The sequence below is a fragment of the Leptonychotes weddellii genome, chromosome 4 (genome assembly GCF_054177405.1).
Source record: "Leptonychotes weddellii isolate Sample4059 chromosome 4, ASM5417740v2, whole genome shotgun sequence".
Classification (NCBI taxonomy): domain Eukaryota; kingdom Metazoa; phylum Chordata; class Mammalia; order Carnivora; family Phocidae; genus Leptonychotes; species Leptonychotes weddellii.
The window spans coordinates 34,713,991-34,722,083 of NC_138372.1; the positions used below are offsets into that span (position 1 = coordinate 34,713,991).

At 53.6% G+C, this 8,093-nt stretch overlaps 1 pseudogene; it reads left to right on the forward strand.

Moving 5' to 3' along the window:
• The first annotated feature begins 3,850 nt into the window (after window positions 1–3,850).
• On the forward strand, window positions 3,851–4,241 carry LOC102731613 (nucleoside diphosphate kinase B pseudogene; annotated as a pseudogene).
• Window positions 4,242–8,093: the final 3,852 nt, after the last annotated feature.

Sequence of the window (8,093 nt, forward strand, 5' to 3'; positions counted from 1 at the left end):
CCACACAGAAAGTGGACCCAGGGACGGCTTCTGGGGATGTATTGCCTGTACCTTCTCTAAAGTCCCCTCAGCTGACATTCCTTGTGGTCAGATGCCCTCCTGCTTCCTGAGCAACTGGTTGGGCAGCTTCCATTTGTCCTCCAAGCACTGCTTCCTCCAGAAAGCTATTCAGGCTTCCACGTGGCCTCCCGTAAGCCATTGTACTAAGCACTTTACTGCCCCGTCCTTGGAACAACGCTGTGGGGTGGGTAATATCATCACCCCAGGTTACAGATCAGGCAGTGGGACTTCGAGAAGTCAGCAAACAATGGCAGGATGTCATCTGAATTCAGCTCCAAGTGCAGGGTCCAAGCTCTTTCCACAAAACGAATTTGCCTCTTCCTTAGGCCCTCCATCTATACTGGGCTCCCCTCAGCCCCTCTCAGAGCAATTATCACCTGGTTCTTTATTGTTTATGAACTGTTGTTTCCACGGGCCTAGAAAAACCCTTCGGGAGCTGGACCGTATCGGGTCCCTGTGTGTGACCAGGCTCCAGCGCAGGTCTGGCATGGAAGAAGAACGAGTGAACGTCTTGTTGTTCAGAAGCACAGTTCAACCGGGCAGTCTGTGCTTGGAAAGCTGCCCTTCTCAATGGATTCTGCCTTGGCAGCGTGACCCCACCTTGTTGGCCTGGGTCTCTCCCTTCCTCCTTTCTTCCTGGTTCCAGGTGCTCTGGGGCCAATAGGATGTGACAAGCAGGATGTGGGGTGGCCACCTGTGTCCAGCCAAGGAGTCCAACCCAGGAGGTGAGGCCATGAGCTCCTGACTCACGCTGAGGTGAGGATGAAGGCCAGGGGAGGGAGACACACCTGACAAGACGTCACAGTTCATAAACCCAGTGAAACCCAGGGACGCTTTGGAAAGGAGCTTAAAGAACTTAGGGCTGGAAAAAAGGCCTCAGAGAATCGGTCCAAAAAGCAGGAGGCAGATCTGGCCGGTTCCTCAGACATGGATCTGGCTATTGTTGGCATCTAAGTGGCTGCTTCTCTTCCCTGTCAGAGGACAGCTACACATGGCCTGTTTGCTGGGATCCCAGCAGGCCTCGAGGCCACGGGAGCCTGGGAAGGGAGCTACCCAGGGAAATGATGGACAGATCGTCGGGGGGCCGACTCTGGGTGGGAGCTTGGTTCTCGGGCAGACCACACAGCTGCTGAGACCCCAGCGACGGATTTTGGGGAGGACTAGCCCCAGTGATGGATGCTCTGATCCCTTGCTGTCTGCTCCATCTCCCCTGCTCACCCTCCAGCTTCAATCCTGCCTCCTTGCTCTCCCCTCAGTCATGGGCCAGTGGTGCTGAGGGCAGAAGAGCCAGCAGATCCAACAGGGAGGGGAAGCAGGGAGGCTCAGGCCACCAGTTCATGAGTCAGCTCAGCTCTGGTGCTCCTGTCAGTTGGACATGACACAGTGGCAGCTATGGAGGAGAGAAGGGGGCCTCTGGGACCAGAAGAGCTGGCCTCAAGCCCTGGTGCCCCCACTCACCAGCTCTGTGACCTCTGGCAAGTGACTTGACTTCTCAGAGCCTCAGTGTCCTCCTCTGTAAAATGGGGATAAGAGAATCTCCGCCCCCCCCACCGTCTAACTAATGGGTTGTTGAGAGGATCAAAGGGAAAGAGGGTTTTCAAGTTGCTGTCAGTGGGCATTACCATTGTCACCAACCACACAGCAGGCTGGTGGCAGAATCCAGCTCAACCCAGGTCTCCTGACTCCCAGACATTTGTCCTTACTCTTTCCTATCCCCTCATATTGACCAAGCCTAGGTTTTAGCCTGATCTGGAGGCTGAGGGAGAGATTTGATGACCTCAAGTTTCTCAGCCCCCCTGGGTCTGCCTGATTCAGCTCCAGGGACTGGGGAGCACGTGAGAACTGAGCCCTTGCTATGTTTACCTGATTCAGTGAGTGAGCAGCGAATGTGCTGATAAAACCATTCTTACCCGTGGAGCCCTTAACAGATCACTACAGGCTCAGTGCGAAGGGTGGGTGATGGAGAGGAGGCAGATAGAAGCTCCAGCCCTTGAGGAATGTGCAAACTCTCTGGGGACGCGCGACACCCATATAAGAAATATTAACTACAAATATAGGGCAGAGCGTCCAAGATACCAGGTCTGGGTCTGTTCATAATAGCGACTCCAGGGCCTAATGCACATTGTCAGCAGTCAATAAATACCCGTCAAATGAAGGCATAAAGAGATGAATGAGTGGCACAGATAATCCTTGTATGTTATCCATCTGCCCCTTGGGATTCCCATGCTCCTAGGAGATTGGAGAAAGCTTGGTCTATCCTCAGACGGCTCAGCTGTCCCACAGTTGTTTGTCATGCTTCTCTGTCCCTGCTAATGAGAGAGTGAACTCCTCCATGCCACATCAAACCATCAGTCCCACACACAAAACTTTGCCTTTTCCTTTTTCTAGAAAAATGTAATTGCCCTGGGAATTTTGCCATGTTTTGTCAGTTTGGCAATGCTCTGAGGGTGTCCCAGGGGAGGATTCCCAGGTTTGCCAACTTTTACAAGCTGCCCCATAGAACTAAATCCCCACCATCCCAACTCCGAGCTCCTGACCTGTGCCCCTCCCCAGCCTTCTGGAAAACATGGTCTAGAGAGCATCCACCCCCAACCCCTTCCTGACCCAATCCAAGGCTTTTCTCGCAGGAAGAGGGCTGCTGGTCTGCTTTCCCCTCTTTCAGGGAATTCCAAGTAATAAAAAATTTTCTGTTTTTTCCCTTCCATGTTAATCTCTCTGGGCCCTGTGAATTCCCAGACAAGGTCCCAGAGGGTAGTGAGTCAGGTTCAGACTATGGGTAGAGAAGCCCTTTCTAACACTGAGCACTATCTAGATTGCTCAGAGGTGCTGAGCTCCCTGTCATAGGAGGTGTGCTAGCAGAGTGAGATCACAAAAGCTCCTTGTAGGTACGGATGTGAATTCTCAGGTATTTATACAATGTGGGGGTTGGAAAGGGTATGAAGCCAGAAAGCAGGAGACCTGGATTTTCAGCCCCAGCTCTCTTATTGACTCTCAGTGTAGGCCTGAGAGTCCCCGTCTGTCTCAGTGCCTCAGTTTCCCCACTTGCACAACGGGTGCAGAGCCCAGGACAGGGAGGTCAGAGTGCTCTTTTAGGGTCCTGATTGCTCTGAGCCACTGTGATTTTCTGGTATCTCAAGAGTGGAAGGTGATTTGTTTTTTCTGCAATTGGAACTGAGTGTCAAGTTTGTGGCAAGTTGAGAATGACTGGATCTTCTTATCTCTCTGGCTCCAGGCCCAGTTGGGGCTCCGTCTGGCTGTAGCAGACAGGGAAGGAGCACCCCAGACCCTCCTCTGGCCTGTGGAGAAAGTGGAACAAGCTCTCAGCATCCTGCTGTTGTGGCCCAGCCAGGCAGGGCCTGGCCTCCCCAGCCTGGGAAGAGCCAGGATGGCAGGGGCATGGGGCCGTGCGGCCTCTGTATGGGGGTGGGGAAGAATGGGGAGCATCTGTCTGCATCTTCGTGCTGCCTGGTGCCAAGCTCTGCTCTGGGGATGGGATTGGGGTTTGAAGCCCACTCCTGTCTGTCTTCTTTTTGCTGGGCAGACTCCATGAGAGGATTTGGGAAAGGATGGCTCTCTCTGACTCTCATTGAGATTGGCCCAAATATTCCAAAAATTTTCCCATCTAAGGTCTCCCAAGATCCCTTTACTTATTAGCAAACATACTGTGAACAACTACCACATGCCAGGCTTTGTGCTGGGCCCCGAGAAGTAGCAGCGAATAAGGAAGAAATAGCCTTTGGCTCTGGCCCAACAGCACACCCATTGCCCACCCCCAGCAGCTTCTAGGGCCATGGCCAACTTCAAGCACACGTCCATTGCCAGCACGCTGGAGGGCCTGCAGCGCGGCCTGCTGGGGGAGGTCATCAAGCACTTCGAGCAGAAGGATTCTGCCTTGTGGCCCTGAAGTTCCTTAGGCCTCTGAGGAACACCTGAAGCAGCCCTACACTGACCTGAAGGACCGTCCATTGTGTCTGGGGCTAGAGACATACATGAACACAGGGCCGGTTGCGGCCATGGTCTGGGAAGGGCTGCAGGTGCTCAGACAGATGCCCGGGGAGGCCAGTCCAGGGGGATGCAATCTGGGCACCATTCACGGGGACTTCTGCACTCGTGTTGGAAGAACATCGTTCTTAGTGGTGATTCAGGAAACAGTGCTGAAAAGAAATCAGCCTACAGCTTAAGTCACCCAAAGAACTGGTGACTCCCAGTCTTGTGCTTTCAACCAGATCTATGAATAATGGGGGGACAAAGCAGCAGTCCCCTCTGCCCAGTGCTTGGAGTGTCCCCTAACACAGCTCTTCATTCCACGGACTTGGAAGCTGTAGGATCAACCTTTCTTTTCTACTATCTATTTGCCAATGAAGTCTTTGGAAACTGGGGAAAAGAAAGAAAGGGAATGGGGGGTGGGGGGCAGAGGAAAAAGAGAGGAAGGAAGTAAGGGAGGGAGGGTGGGAGAGAGGGAGGGAGAAAAAAAGAGAAAGGATGGAAGAAGAAAAGAGAAAGAAAAAGAGAGAGAAAGAGAGAAAAAGGAAGAAAGGGGGGTTCTATCTCCTGTCCAAATTCCAGCTAAGTCGCCACCGTCCCAGGAAAGGCTTCCTAGACAGACACGCTGGGTTAGAGCCCTCCCTGTGCTCCCCGCTGTCAGGCATCCCCCTCACACTGAACTCCGAGTGCCCCCCACCCCACCCCCTGCAGACTGTAAGCTGTCCGTCTGGGTGGGGACTGGGTAGGGAGAGGGCAGTGAACGTGGGGCAGAGGGACTGAACTCCTGGTAAATGTCTGAGATCCTTAGCCCTGCATTCCAGGTCTACCACAACTCCCACTCCTCATTTGGGCTTCTCTCTTCCTCTCCCCAAATTCTCCAGCGTTAGCTGGAGGAGCTACACTCCCTCTGGCCTCCAAGCCTTTCCATACGCGGTGCCTTCCACCACGGCTGTCCTCCCCCTTCACGAAGTCCAGATGCCCTTCCAGTCCAGTGGACGGGGCCCGAGGACAGGAACGCTGGGCAGTGAAGGCTCGTTAGGGCTGCAGGGCTGACTGGTTGTTTCCAGGGCTTTCTTTGTCCCAAATGCTCCCTCGGTGACTCAGAGGTTTGCCATGAATAATAAAGGTCACTGGACCAAAGAAAACGAAAGAAGGCTCAGGTCAATAAAGTGGATATTGTTTCTCTGGGTTGTGGGGAACTCCACTCTCTCCACTGTGAACATTCCCCGAGCCCCACCTCTGCTGATTGTCCTAAAGCCCACCCTTCCTTCTGCCCTCTCAACTCAGTGCCTTTCCCCTGCCACAGGTTCCTGGAGTTAATTTGGGATCAATAGGATCTCTGCCTGAGGTCCAGCGTTCAAGTCCTTACACTTGATTAATTCATTCATATATTATTCCTTTTGGGCTGGTCACTGGGGGTACAAGACTGCCAGTCTCTGGAGAGAGACATGTAGACAGACAATTGCAGGTTCATGTCACAGAGGGGATCACAGGGGGCTGAAGAAGAGGGGATAAGGGGGCTTTTTCAGAGGATGTGCTATCTACACTTACGCCTGTAGGATTATAGGACTTGGCAGGCAAAGGGGCAGGGAGTGTCCCGTGCAAAGGAGCGGGTCTTCAAGAGCAAAGCAGGCCTGGAAACAAGAGAAGGACCCACTCCAGGTCCTGGAGCAGCACAGTGTGAACTGAGTGTGAAGCATCTAGAAGTAAGGGTAGAGAGCTTGGCTGGGACCACATCACAAAGGACTTAGGGAGTCAGGATAACGAATTTGAACTTTATCCACAAGACAACAGGAGACACTGATAGGTCTTTGTCTATCCAACTGCGAACAAATTAACAACCCGTGCCTTCATTCAGCTGTAAAGAACCATATTCTAATGCCTCCTCCCTTCTCTTGCTGTGTGACCTTGGACCTGTCCTTCTCCAGCCCACATCCCACCCCTCCCCCCATGACCAGGCCTCTTCATCTAGAACATGAGGCATTGGGACTAGGTGACCTTTAAGTCTCTGCTAGCTCTGAGATCTCCGAATCTAGAATATTCTATTTGATTAGTTAATGACTCGACTAAACAACATTTACTGAGCACAAATTTTGTGTCAGGCATTTTACAAGAAGATGGGGATCCCCACTGCTGCCCTGCAGGAGCTCACAGTCTGTTCGGGAGGCAGATACACACGACACAAAGCGGAATGAGCTCGGAGCTGTGGGAGCACAGCAGAGCAGTGATTCATCCTCCCTCAGGGATCTGGGGGTGGCTTCAGAGAGGAGGCAGCAGATGATCCGGGCCTCGAAGGATGTGCTGGGAGACAAAGATAGGGCCTGCTTTGTTCAGGAAGAATGAGTCACCTGGGGAAGGCTGGAGGTAGCAAAAGAGGCCTGGAGACAGGTAGCCAGCAGACCCCGGGAGCCCCGAATGCCAGGCTGAGGGTGTGCCCACCCCTGCAGGGCATGGGGAGCGCAGAAGAGTCCCGAGGAGGGGGTGAGCTCATTCTCTCTGTTTTTGGGACACTGGACTGGACTTTGTTTCATTGGCCAAAGTCAAAATCATGTGGTAATACTGGAAAGGGGTGGTTCTAGAGCCCCAGCTATAGGCCAGGCTGTGAGCCAGGTGACCGAAATACATGATCTTTCCTGTTTTAACCCTGAATCGAGCCCCCAAGACAGGAATGATAATTCAGCTTTTCACAGGAGGAAACTGGGGCGCATCATGCCTGAGGTCACACAGTCAGAAGGTGGTAGAACCAGGGCCACCCCCCACCCCCAGTGTGCCCGCTCCAGAGCTGTGTCCTTGCTGCCGGCCACTGCCCCGTCCCCAGCCCCGTGCTCAGAGCTGGGGACTTTCCACTAGACCCAGCGTCTCTCTGAGCACTGGCCTCTGGTGTTGGTGGGGTGTAGAGGGCACTGAGTGTTGGAGAAGAGGGAAGGAAGTGCTCCCCATCTGTCCTGTCACTGGACACCCTCCAAGAATGGGCACCAGCCTCTCTGCTGCCCTGGGTGGGAATAAACTCTTGAACTCTCTGCAGAGATAAAAGGTGCTATCTCTTCCCAGCCCTGAGTGTCGGCAGATGGGGCCCCTCGGGCCAACCTCCGGCTGCCTCCACCCACTGTCTGGAGAGGGTGGGAGGGCCGGGTCCCTTAGGTCCTGCCCTCCCTGGAGATGCCCCATCCCTTGCTTTCTAAGAGTTCACCTGCACAACCCCTGACCAGTAAAGCCTAGAGTATGGGAGACCTGAGACAGGTATGGATTCAGGTCCCAACTCGGCCACATTCCCAAAATGGGAGGGTGAACAAATCACTTCTCTGAGCCTCAGCTTCTTCATCTGTAGAATGGGAGTGCTAACCTCACCTAGGGGCCAAGGGAAGTTGGCGTCTGGCACACAGCAAGCCCTTTGCCAGTGGACCACCATTTCAAGGTAGTGATGAAACAGAGCCGGGTTGCTCGGGTTCACATGTCCCGCTCCAGCTTCTATGACTTCGGGAAAGTTTACTTCTACTCAGTGTCTTTTCCTCTTTTATAAAATGAGGTTTGTGAGGATGACCCAGGTTAGTTCCAATAAAGCTCCTAAGACAGTGCCTGGCACAGCGGCAGGGGCCCGTTAGTACCAGTTATTGATTTTTTTTAAAGATTTTATTTATTTATTTGAGAGAGAGAGAGAGAACCAGAGAGCACAAGCAGGGGGAGAGGGAGAGGGAGAAGTAAACTCCCTGCTGAGCAGGGAGCCCGACGTGGGGCTGGATCCCAAGACCCTGGGATCATGACCTGAGCGCAAGGCAGACGCCTAACTGACTGAGCCACCCAGGCGCCTCCCCGGTTATTGATTTGTAGCATTACTCTCGAATTCCCCCTCTGATGGCTGATCGGGGTGTCCCAGCCTCCCCCTCCTAGACCCTCCCTGCTCTGGGAAGCTCCAGTGTCTCTTGCTCTCTTGCTCTTCCTGGGCAAAGTTGGCGCCCACCCACATTCCTGCTCCCGTCTCGGGAGAGGGTGCTCAGTGGATCCTTTCCCAGCGTGTGTGGAGGGATTTAAGGCTGCCAGACACACAGCCT